The sequence below is a fragment of the Pongo abelii genome, chromosome 16 (genome assembly GCF_028885655.2).
Source record: "Pongo abelii isolate AG06213 chromosome 16, NHGRI_mPonAbe1-v2.0_pri, whole genome shotgun sequence".
Lineage (NCBI taxonomy): Eukaryota > Metazoa > Chordata > Mammalia > Primates > Hominidae > Pongo > Pongo abelii.
In genome coordinates, this window is record NC_072001.2 from 86519822 (window position 1) to 86533453 (window position 13632).

The window sequence follows — 13632 nt, forward strand, 5'->3', positions numbered from 1 at the left end:
ATCAGAGCAACCAAGACAGCCAGGATCTGAGGGGCCAAAATCGGGAGGAAGGGAAATGTGTTGAGGGTAGTGATACACCTACAGCTGACTGTTCTCTTTGGGAAATGTTCTGTCTTGCAACATAGGACATAAAGTCTGAGCAGAAAACACCAGCCTGGAACTTGCAGCAGTCTCACTAGGTTGTGTAAGAGAAAAACTGGAATACACTGTAACCAAGGAAACCAGGATATAAGAGGCCAAATTTCTGGGAAAAAGGGAAACATAAAGAAGCAAACCTGACAAGCTATGTTCAATTTCCTCTTGAGGCTTTTGACAATTCCTAAGCTGAATACACAAGGCAGATGATAAGAAACCAGCACAAAGAGGCTGCTAGAAGGCTAAATATCTAAGCAGATATTTCTGCAGTATCACAGTGATCAAGAGACAGAAACTGGAGTTCAGGACTGCTCAATAAGGAAAAACATCCTGGGATTTTAATTCATCCCTGAATACCTAAACCCTAAGAGTAAAAGCAAGCAAGGGGACATGCCCTCACAAAGCCTGGAATGCAAACTTGAATCATTTCAATCCACCTGTAGCAAGGTTGCAAGCCTTTACCCTCATTATCTGCCAGAATAAAACTAGATAATCTCTGGAGGAAGATACATTACTCAGACCTGCTACAATTCTTCACACATGATATGTGCCATGCAAATAAAAATAATTTGGCATACCAGGATACTGAACCAACAATGGAAAACTAAGAAAAGAATAGATGATCCAACAGGTAATCCCAATATTGACATCAGAAATGATTTTTAATGTAACTATGATATGTTGAATAAAATAAATGACAATGTAAAATTTTTATCAAAAATTGGAATACATAAAAAGAAAGCAAATGAAAATTACAGATGAAAATTCGATAACTAAAATTAAGGACCCAACAGAAGTGTTTAATAACAATTAAACAGCAACTGAGAGAATATGTGAACTGGAAGTTCAGTCAGTAGAAAGTATCTAAATTGAAACATAAAGGGAAAGAAGATGAAAAACACAAAAAAGAGCACTATAAACACATCAGACATGGTGAAAATACCTAACACAGGTGTATTTTAGAGTTCAAAGAAATGAGAAGAAACAATATTTGAAGAGGAGATGGACAATAATTATTCAAAACAGAAAAAAAAGACACCAAGCTACAGATTGAAACTTCTCTATGAATACCAAGCAGGATAAATATGAAGATAAACATACCTAGGCACATTATAGTCAAACTGCTGAAGACCAAAGACAAAGAGAAATTTTAAAGCAATCAAAGAGAAAGATACACATTGCATTCAAAGAAGCAACAAAAAGATTCTTAGCTGATGTTACAAGACAAATCAAGGAGCAAAAAACAATGAAATCACATCTTTAAAATGCTGGCAGAAAATATCTGCCAATCTAAGCTTCTATTCCCTGTCAATGAATATATCCCTCATAAACAGGCAAAATCAAAGAAATCTTCAGACAAAAGCATTGAGAGAATTCCTCACAATGGACAAACACCAAAAGAAACACTAAACGGAGTTCTTTAAAAAATTATATATGTAGTGTGTGTGTGTATGTATTATATATACATACATTTATGTAATATATGTGAATTTATATATATAAATACATATAAATGGAAACACACATACATATAATTTTTTATTATATACACACACACATATATAAATTGAAACAGATGGAAATAAGAAAATAGGGAAAGAAATGAAGAGCTCCAGAAAGATAAATCTAAATGAATATTCACAGCTTAAAATAAAAGTAATGTCTTGTGAGGTTTTAAATGTATGTAGAATTTCAGAAACATAAAAATGATAGCACAAAAGCCACCACTAAGGGAGTTAAGTGAGACTCTTGTTATATGGTCTATTCTATTGCTTGGAAGTGATACCGTACTAATTTAATGAAGACACCACCACATTTAAAAAAATATGCTATAATTTCTAGTATTGCTTTTTAAATAATTATAAAATAATACATAACTAGCAAGCTACTACAGTAGTAAAATGGAATAATTCTTTAAAGTGATTAATCCAAAAGAAGGCAAGAAAGGAGAAAGAAGCAAAGAATGAATGAGATAAATAGAAAACAAATAATAACATAGCAGATTTAAATGTAAAAATATGAATAATTACATTAAATGAAAATGGACTAAATATTCCAATTAAAAGACAAGAAGCATCAGCCAGGATTTAAAAACAAAACAAAAAAAGCTACACTATATCCTGCCAATAAGAGATGCACACTAAAGGTAATAACATGAAAGAAAAATAAACAGGTGCAAAAAGATACATCAGAAAAACACTAACATTGATTTCTGGAGGAGGAGGCAGAGAAAGATGGCTCAACAGAACCCTCCAGCAGTCGTCCCCCCTGCAGGAACACCAAATAGAACAACTATCCACACAAGAAAGCACCTTCATAAGAACCAAAAATCAGGTGAGCAATCACAGCACCTGATTTTAACTTTGTATCAAAGAAAGAGGCACTGAAGAGGGTAGGAAAGAGTTTTGAATTGCTGACACTACTCCTCCATACCCCAGCAGTGCAGCATGGGATGGAGAGAGAATCTGTGCACTTGGGGGAGGAAGGGCAAAGTAATTTTGGGAATTTGCATTGGAACTCAGTGCTGCCCTGTCACAGTGCAAAGCAACACAGGCCTTTCCCAGTGTTTCCCACCGGCTTTGGCCAGTGCCCATGGAGGGAGCACTTAGACTAGCCCTAGCCAAAGGGCAATCGTACATCCCAGCAGTCAGAAACTGAGTTCTGGCTAGCCCCACCACTGTGGGATAAAGTGTTCTGGGGCCCTAAATAAACCTGAAAGGCAGTCTAGGCCACAAGGACTGCAATTCCTGGACAAATACTGGTGCTATGCTGGGCCTACAGCCAGTGGAACTGGGGTGCATGCAACCCAGGAAACTTTATTAATAGATAACTTTCCAGGGAGACACCAGCTGGAGTGGCCAACGGAGTGCTTGCATCACCCTTTCCCCAACTCCAGGCAATGCGGCTCACAGTTCTGTGAGAAGAGGGAAGTGTAAAGATGACTTTGTCTTGCAATTTGGATACCAGCTCCATCACAGTAAAATAAAGCACCAAGCAAAGTCCTAAAGCCATGGCTTCCAGACAACATTTCTAGACCCATCCTGGTCCAGAAAAGAACACACTACCCTGAAGGAAAGGACCCAGTGTCACAGAATTCACTACCTGCTGACTAACAAGCCCTTGGGCCTTGAATAAACACCCTTGGGCCTTGAATAAACACCATCTGTAGCCAGGCAACAGTCATCACAGGCCTTGGCAAGACCCAGTACTGTGCTGGTTTCATGTGTGACCCAGCACATTCTCAGCTATAGCAGCCACAGGGAAAGGCTCCTTCTGCTTGAAGAAAGGAAAGGGAAGTGTAAAAAGGATTTCATCTCGTGACTTGGATACCAGCAGGGCCACAGTAAACTAAAGCACCAAGAGGACTTCTCATTTCCTCAATTCCAGGCCTTAGCTCTTGGAGGGCATTTCTTAACCCACCCTGGGCCAGAAGGGAACCCACTGCATTGAAAGGAGAGACCCAGACCTGGCAGAACTCACCACCTGCTGAATAAAGACCCCTTGGGCCTTGAATAAACATCAGCAGTAGCCAAGCTATAGTTGCCATGGGCCTGGGGCAGTGATTGTCTGGGCAGAGACTCCTCCTGCTTGAGGAAAGGAGAGTGAAAAAGAGGTCTTTGTCTTGCAACTTGCGTAGCAGCTCAGCCACAGTAAAGTAAAGCACCAAGCAGACTCCTACAGCCCCCGATTCCAGGCCCTAGCTCCTGAACTGCATTTCTAGATCCACCCTGGGCCAGAAGGAAATCCACTGCCCTGAAGGGAAAGATCCAGTTCTGGCAGGAATCAACTTCTGCTGACTAAAGAGTCCTTGGCCCTTGAATAAACATCAGCAGAATTCAGGAAATAGTTGTAATAGAACTTGGGCAAGACCCAGTACTATTCTGGCTTCAGATGTGACACAGCACAATCTCACTTCTGATGGTCACAGAAGTGCTTGTATCACCCCTCCACTAACTCTAAGAAGCTCAGCATTGAGAGAGAGATTGCATTTGTTTGGAAGAAAGTAAGGGAAGAGAACAAGAGACTCTGCCTGGTAATCCAAGGAATTCTCCCAGATCTTACCCAAGACCACTGAGGCAGTACTTCTACAAGATTGCAAGATTCACAGAGTTACTGGGCTTAGGGCACTCCCTAATGCACATATAGCTGCAGTGACCAAAGACTTAGATCAAATGCTCAATTCCCTTTGAATACTTGGAAAGCCTTCTGAAGAAGGATAGGTATAAACAAGCCCAGATTGTGAAGATTAGAATAAATACCTAACTCTTCAATGCCCAGACATGAATCAACATCCACAAGTATCAAGACCGTCCAGAAAAACAAGACCTCACCAAATGAACTAAATAAGGTACCAGTGACCAGTTCTAGAGTGATGGGGATATGTGACCTTTCAGACAAAGAATTCAAAAGAGCTGTTTTGAAGAAGTTCAATGAAATCCAAGATAACACAGTGAAGGAATTCAGAATCCTATCAGATAAATTTAACAAAGTGATTAAAATCATTGAAAAGAACTAAGCATAAATTCTGGAGCTGAAAAATTCAACTGACAAACTGAAGAATGCATCAGTCTCTAAAGAGCAGAACTGATCAAGCAGAGGAATGAATTAGTGAGCCTATTTGAAAATACACAGAGGAGACAAAAGGAAAAAGAATAATAAAGAATAAAGCAAACCTAACAAGATCTAGAAAATAGCTTCAAAAGGGCAAATCTAAGAGTTATTGACCTTAAAGAGGAGGTAGAGAATGAGATCAGGATAGAAAGGTTATTCACAGAGGTAACAATAGAAAACTTTCCAAACCTGGAGAAAGATGTCAATATTCAAGTACAAAAAGGGTATAGAACACCAAGCAGATTTAACTCAAATAAGAGTACTTCAAGACATTTAATAATCAAATTCCCAAAGGTAAAGAATACAGAAAGGATCCTAAAAGCAGCAAGATAAAAGAAAAAAATAGCATATAAAAAATCTCCATTATGTCTGGCAGCAGATTTCTCAGTAAAAACCTTTCACACTGGAAGAAAGTGGCATGATACATTTAAATAGCTGAAGGAAAAAGATTTTATCCTGGAATATTATATCCTGCAAAAATATCCTTCAAACATGAAGGAGAAATAAAGACTTTCCCAGACAAACAAAAGCTGAAGTATTTCATCAACATCAGACCTATGCTAACGGGAGCTTTTCACTCCCTAATAATCACTGTGCTAATGGGAGTTTTTCAATCTGAAAGAAAAGAACATTAATGATCAATAAGAAATTATCTGAAGGAACAAAATTCACTGATAACAGTAAGTACATAGACAAATACAGACTATAATAACACTGTAATTGTGGTGTGTAAACTACTCATTAGCATTTCAATAAAGAAACATCAGACCTAATCTGCACTATAGACCAAATGGACCTCATAGATATTTACAGAACATTTCATCCAACAGCTGCAGAACACACATTCTTCTCCTCAGCAATCATTCTCAAGGATAAACCATATCAAGTATCTTCTCTGACCACAATGGAATAAAACTAAAAATAATAGAAACTCTAAAAATTATACAAACACATGAAAATTAAACAATATGCTACTTAAGGACCAGTGGGTCAATGAAGAAACGAAGAAGGAAATTTTAAAATTCCTTGAAACAAATGAAAGTGGAAATACAACATACGAAAACCTACGGGATACAGCAAAAGCAGTACTAACAGGAAAATTTATAGCAATAAGCCCCTACATCAAAAAAGTAGAAAAACTTCAAATAAATAACCTAATGATGCATCTAAAGAACTAGAAAAGCAAAAGCAAATCAAACCCAAGATTAGTAAAGAAAAAAAAATCAGGCAGAAATAAATAAAATTGAAAAAGAAAAGGCAATATAAAAGGTAAACAAAACAAAATGTTGGTTTTTTGGAAAAGATGAACAAAATTGACAAACCTTTAGCCAGACTAAGAAAAAGAGAGAAGACCCAAATAAAATCAGGGATGAAAAAGGAGACATTAAAACCAATACCACAGAAATTCAAAGGATCATTAGAGACTACTATGAGCAACAATATGTCAATAAATTGGAAAATCTAGAAGTAACAGATAAATTCCTAGACACGTACAACCTACCAATATTAAACCATGAAGAAATCCAGAGTCTGAATAGACTAATGACAAGTAACGAGATCAAACCTCTCATTTGATCTCGTTTGAAATACAAAGTCTTCTGGCAAGACAAGCCTGGGACATGATGGCTTCACTGCTGAATTCTACCAAACATTTAAAGAGGAACTAATACCAATCCTACTCAAATTATACTCAAAAATAGAGGAGGTGGGAAGACTTCCAAACTCATTCTATGAGGCCAGTATTACCCTGATACCTAAACCAGTCAAAGATACATCAAAAAACAAACAAACAAACAAAACAACAACAACAAAGCTACAGGCCAATATCTCTCATGAACATCAATGCAAAAATCCCCAACAAATTACTACCAAACTGAATTTGACAACACAAGAAAAAGATTATTCATCATGACCAAGTAGGATTCGCCCCAGGAATGCAAGAATGGTTCAATATATGCAAATCAATTAGTGTGATACATCATATCAACAGAATGAAGGACAAAAATCATATGATCATTTCAATTGATGCTGAAAAATCATTTGATAAAATTTAAAGTCCCTTCATTATAAAAACCCTAAAAAAACTGGATATCGAAGGAACATACCTCCATACGATAAAAGCCATATACAACAGACCCACAGCTGGTATCATACTGAATGAGGAAAAAATGCAAGCCTGTCCTGTAAGATAAAGAACAAGACAAGGATTCCCACTTTCACCACTGTTATTCAACATAGTACTGGAGTAACCAGATGATAAAGAAAAAAAAAGCAGCTAATCAGATGATAAAGAAAAAGGCATCTAAATTGGAAAGGAAAAAGTCAAATTATCCTTGTTTGCAAATAACATGATCTTATATTTGGAAAAATCTAAATACTCCACCAAAAAGGTATTAGAACCAATAAACAAATTCAATAAAGTTGTAGGATACAAAATCAACATTAAAAAATCAGTAGAATTTCTGTATGTCCACAGAAAACAATCTGAAAAAGAAATCAATAAACACATTTACAATTGCTACAAATTAAATAAAATACCTAAGAATTAACCCAAGAAGTTAAATATCTCTACAATGAAAATGATAAAGCATTGATGCAAAAAATTGAAGAGGACACCAGAAATAGAAAGATAGTTCATGTTCATGGATTGGAAGAATCAATATTGTTAAAATTTCATACCTACCAAAGCAACCTACAAACTCAATGCAACTTTTATCAAACGACCAATGACATTCTTCACAGAAATAGAGAAAATAATCCTAAAACTTATATGGAATCACAAAAGACCCGGAATAGCCAAAGCCATCCTGAGCAAAACGAATAAAACCGGAGTAATAACATTAACTGACTTCAAATTATACTACAGAGCTGTAGTAACCAAACAGCATGGTACTGACATAAAAAACAGACACACAGACCAATGGAACAAAACAGAGAACCCAGGGATAAATCCATACATCTACGCTGAACTCCTTTTCAACAAAGGTGCCAAGAACATATACTGGGGAAAGGACAGTCTTTTCAATAAATGATGCTGGGAAAACTGGGTATCCATATGCAGAAGAGTGAAACTAGATCCCTATCTCTTACCATATACAAAAATCAAATCAAAATGGATTAAAGACTTAAATCTAAGACCTCAAGCTGTGAAACTACTATAAGAAAACATTGGGGGAACTCTTCAGGACACTGATTTTGGCAAAGATTTCTTGAGTAGTACCCTAAAAGCACAGGCAACTAAAATAAAAATGGACAGATGGGATCACATCAAGTTAAAAAGCTTCTGCATAGCAAAGGCTTTTCAACATCAACAAAGTCAAAAGACAACCCACAGAATGGGAGAAAATATTTACAAACTATCCATCTGACAAGGGGTTAATAACCAGAATAAAAGGAGGTCAAATAACTCTACAGGAAAAAGAATCTAATAATAAAATTTAAAAATGAGCAAAAGATCTGAATAGACATTTCTCAAAAGAAGGCATACAAATGGCTAGCAGGTATATGAAAAGATGCTCAACATCACTGATGACCAGAGAAATGCAAATCAAAACTACAATGACATATCATCTTACCCCAGTTAAAATGGCTTTTATCCAAAAGATAGGCAATAACGAATGCTGGCAAGGAGAAAGGGGAACCCTCATACACCCTTGGTAAGGATGTACAACCACGATGGAGAACAGTTTGGAATTTCCTCAAAAAATAGAATTACCATATGATCCAGCAATCCCACTGCTAGGAAAGAAGACAGGAAATCAGTGTATCAAAGAGATATCTGCTGCCCATATTTACTGCAGCATTATTCACAATAGCCAAGATTTGGAATCAATCTAAGTGTCCATCAACAGATGAATGGATGGAGAAAATGTGGTACATATTCAGCCATAAAAAAGAATGAGATCCTGTCATTTGCAACAACACAGATGGAAGTGGAGGACATTATGTTAAGTGAAATAAGCCAGGCACAGAAAGACAAACATCCGATGTTCTCATTTGTGGGAACTAAAAATTTAAACAATTGAACTCATGGAGACAGAGAGTAGAAAGATGGTCACCAGAGGCTGGGAAGGGTAGTAGAGGGAATCGGGATGGTTAATGGGTACAAAAGTATAGTCAGATATAATGAATAAGATATAATATTTGATATCACAATAGAGTGGCTACAGTCAGCAATAATTTGTTGTACATTTTAGAGTAACTGAGGAAGTACAATTAGAATGTTCATAACACAAAGAAATAAGTGCTTGAGGTGAGGAATACCCCATTTACCCTGACAATCATTACACATTGTAATAATCCTTACTTATTGTATGCCTGTATCAAAATATCTGATACATGCCATAAATACTTACACCTCTATTACCCACAGAAATTTTAAATCTAAAAAAAAACCACTAACATCAACAATAAAAACCTTTAGAATCTATACTAATATCCTACAAAATAGACTTTTATACAGAAAACATTATTACTAGAATAAAGAACATTTAAACAATTGTAAAAAGTCAATTTAAAAGAGACATAACAATCCTAAATCTTTAAGCACTTAGTAACATAGCCTCACAATGTATAAAGCACAATCTTATAAAACTAAAACTAGAATTCCAAATATTTTAAATTTTTTAATACACCTTTCAGCAACTTATAAAACAAGCAGACGAAAACAATCAGTAGATTAACATGACTTGAACCATCATATGTAGAACACTATAGCAAATAACTACAAAATAAAGATTATTTTCAAGTAGACATGGAACATTTACCAAAATAGACCATATGCGGAACCACAAAGGACATTTCTAACAATTTCAAAGACCAAAATCATGCAGAGTAGGTTCTCTGACCACAAAAATTAATACAGAAATCAATATCTGAAAATTTTTCAATTATTTGGAAATTAAACAACACATGCATAAACAGCCTGAGTCAAAGATGAAGATTAGAGAATATTTTTAAATAAGGAATGCAAATGTATAGATATAACCTAAGCTTATGAGATGCAGCTAAAGCTGTTGTTTGGGAATTTTATAGCTTTTAAATCACCAGTTCTCAAATCCTCTGATTTCAGGTATCCTTTCTATTCTTAAAAATAATTTAAGACCCCTGCTTTACACCATACCTCAAAAATAATTCCTCATTGACCTTAAAATAATGTTTAAGGTAAAAATTTAAAGATTCTAGAATCTTATGATATCTACAAGATAACATAACCCTAGGATAGGAGATATCTCAACCAGACCCCAAAATACTAACTCTCAAGAAAAGGATTCATATGTTGTATTTCATTAAACCTAAGAGAAGACTGAGAGAGTGAAATATCAAGCCACAGAGTAGAAGATGTTTTCCACACATCTATCTGACAAAGAATCATATTCAAATATTAAAAAGAACTCCGATGAGTCATGAAGAAAAAGGCAAATAGATTCAATATTTTAAAAAACAGTCAAAAGAGCCTTGTATAGGCAATTTCACAAAAAGAAGATTTCTGCTATGGCTTGAATGTTTGCGTCCCCTCAAAATTCATAAATTGAAATTCTGACTGCCCAATGATACTATTAGGAGGTAGAGTCTTTGGAAGATGTTAGGCCATGAAGGTATTATAGATCCCTCTGGAATGGAATTAGTGACCATATAAAAGAGACTTCAGAGAAAGCTCTCCTACTCTTCCACCATACAGGGACACAGCAAAAGATTGCCATCTATGAACCAGGAAGGCCCTTATCAGACACCAGATCTGCTAGTGCAGTGATTATGGACTTACCAGCCTCCAGAAGCATGAGAAATATTTGTTATTTAAGCCATCTAGTCTATGGTATTTTTGTTGTGGCAGCCTGTAGGGACTAAGACAATAATCCAAATGGCCAATAAGCATAAGACAATGTTTTCACCTAATTATAATCGTGGAAATACAAATTAACCACAATGAGATGCCAGTACATTACTATCAGAATGGCCAAAATTACTTTAAAATGACGACAACAACAACACAAGTGTTTCCAAGGATTAATGGTGCAACTGGAACACTCATACACTATTGGTAGGAGTATACATTGGTGCAACTATTTTATAAAACAGTTTGGCAGAATCTACTAAAGCTGAACATAAAAATAACCATACCCTATGACTCAGCAATTCTGCTGGTATCTACCCAGCAGAAATACCTACATATGTGCACCAAAATCCATGTAAAAATAGTATTACTCATAATAATCAAAAACTAGAAACAAATGCCCATATTAATTAATAATTATATTGTGGCTATTTCTACAATACAACACTATACAGTATTATGATGAAAAAGAATTAACTGCTCCTATAATATGTAACAACATGGGTAAATTTCAGACCTAACACTGAATGAAAGAAGCTCAATATATTTACGTCTAATTACATAAAGTTCAAAAAAGAGAACATACTGCATTATTCCATTCATACAATATTCAAAAACAGGAAAAGCTAATCTATGGTGATAGAAGCTGGTGTGGTAGTTACTTGTAAATTAAGGTTATAAGGGGTCCTCTTGGGTGCCACTATAGATATGTTCTATATCTTGAACTGATCACATGAATGTGTCACTTTGTTAAAATACATCATACTGTACACTTATGGTCTGTCACTTTCCTATATGTACATTTTATTTCAATTTTTAAAATATTAAACTACCCCTTCCATGAGCCCTGCATTCAATGTATTTAATATTTACATTGATTGTATTTATCCTGATTTATTCTTCTAAAAGGAAGTTTAACAAGCACTGCTGGACCACTTCTTCCCTATCTGTCTGAATAGTAGAAATAATGTTCATGTCTGACAATCCGCATCTGGAAGTCTCTGTTCAGCAGAATCACAACAAAGCCATACAGAGTCTAATAACCTATACTCAAGAGAACAAAAATCCCAGGGGCTATTACATTGTGACTGTACTCCCTGCACGCTAAATGCTACTTCAAAATTTAATCATTATAGCAGCATAATAAAAAATTAATTAATCTCACTTCCAGGAAGTAAATAGATAAAATGCATATAATAAATATTACAGAAATTGAATCAAGATGGTGGACCAAATACACACATCTTCTCTGTGTACCACATTCCTCTCTCTATATATCTATATAGATATATCTATATAGAGAGAGGCATATCCATAACATCCATAACAGGGCTGAAAAACAAGAAAGGGTGCCAGCAACAGATCATAAATGGTGAGAAATTCCTAGAAGACAGAGAGCAGATGGGATTAGAGAGCTGAGGATAAAGCCAACCAGTATATGCATAGTAGAAAACTGCTCCCAAGATAAAAGTTGATACAGAGAAATTCCAAGTCTAAACAATGTAAAAATAAAAAGAACAGAGTGATCCTGGAGAATCATCAGGGGACTTAATAAAATAACTGTATGGTGGAAAGCAATAAGGATCAACAGAGCCCCTCCACCCCCATCCCCACACGCCATCTGTATACCCAAAGGCAAATTCTTTAGTTACAGCATCTTGATTGAAATCTCTGCTCCACTGCAACTGTGAACCTCTCTGTGCCTCCAATTCCTTATCTAAAAAATGTGGATTATAACAGTATCTGCCTTGTAAGGATTACTGTATGGAAAGTATTTAGAACAGTATCTGACACTGTTAAGTCTCATTAAATATTAGCCATTAATATTATCAACTAAGCAACAGGCAACTGGAGCGTTTGTCCCCAGGCTGAAGACTGCACCCACACTCTAAAGAGACTGGACTTTGCTGATGGCCCCAAAGTAGATGTGAAGATCTGAGAGAAGCTAGAGATCTTTCCCAACATTCCAACAGATAGAAGGGGCAACATGAAGAGGCAGCCCTGCCCAAAAGCAAAGCCCTGCATTCCAAGGTAAAATGCTTTTTTCCAGCCTTCCTGTCTGAGTCCCCCTTGGCCACTGACCCTAGTATAAAACTGATCACCACACCCACCCCTATACTCAGTCCTTCCAGTAAGGAGGGAAGACTGTTAGGTAAACAGACAAAAACCCACTCCAGCTACCTACAGTGATGGGTCTAGTCCTTCATTCCAATACACTGACAATCAGAAACCACAGAAATTTTAGGAAAACCAGGAGCGTGACAGGAAATGTCAAAGAGGAAACTTTAGAATGGTCCAAAGGAAACAGAGATAATAAAAGTATAGAGGGGAACTTTTTAAAGTTTTCATTAATACCTAATAGGAAAATTTGAGAAGATTTCATATGCACAAAACAAGAAAAGGCTACCATGAAAAATGAAGGGTGGAAAACTCAATAAAAAAAAGTGAGTACAGAATGGACAAAACTGAAATCAGAATTGCTTATTAAAAAGGCAGAGTTGGCTGGGCGTGGTGGCTTACACCTGTAATCCCAGCACTTTGGGCGGATCACAAAGTCAGAAGTTCGAGACCAGCCTGACCAACATGGTGAAACCCCATCTCTACTAAAAATATAAAAATTAGCTGGGCATGGTGGCACATGCCTGTAATTTCAGCTACTCAGGAGGCTGAGGCAGGAGAATCACTTGAAACCAAAGGCAGAGGTTGCAGTGAGCCAAGATTGTGCCACTGCACTCCAGCCTGGGCAACAAAGTAAGATTCTGTCTCAAGAAAAAAAAAAAAAAAAAGGCAGAATCAAGGAAATGTCCCAGCACAAGAACATGAGACAGGAAACAGAAAAAGGTTTGGCCCCACCCACTCTTGGCTGAGTGTGCCCAGGACCCCACACTTTCTGGATGCCCTGTCCACCATATCCAGAAAAAGTCCTGCTGTCCTCAGGCTCAGCTTTGGGCTTCCTGCAGGAGCTGATTCTAAGTGTGGACCCACTCTGGGAAAAGGGGTTCCAACTAGAATAAATGTTCCCAATCCGTACAGGGGCTGACCCCTCTGAGCTC

General features: G+C 36.5%; 1 protein-coding gene across 11 annotated transcripts in view; it reads right to left on the minus strand.

Annotated features, from left to right (window-relative positions):
* SH3GL3 (SH3 domain containing GRB2 like 3, endophilin A3) overlaps positions 1–13632 on the minus strand; it is a 167710-nt gene that overhangs the window by 71509 nt on the left and 82569 nt on the right. The window lies entirely within an intron of this gene.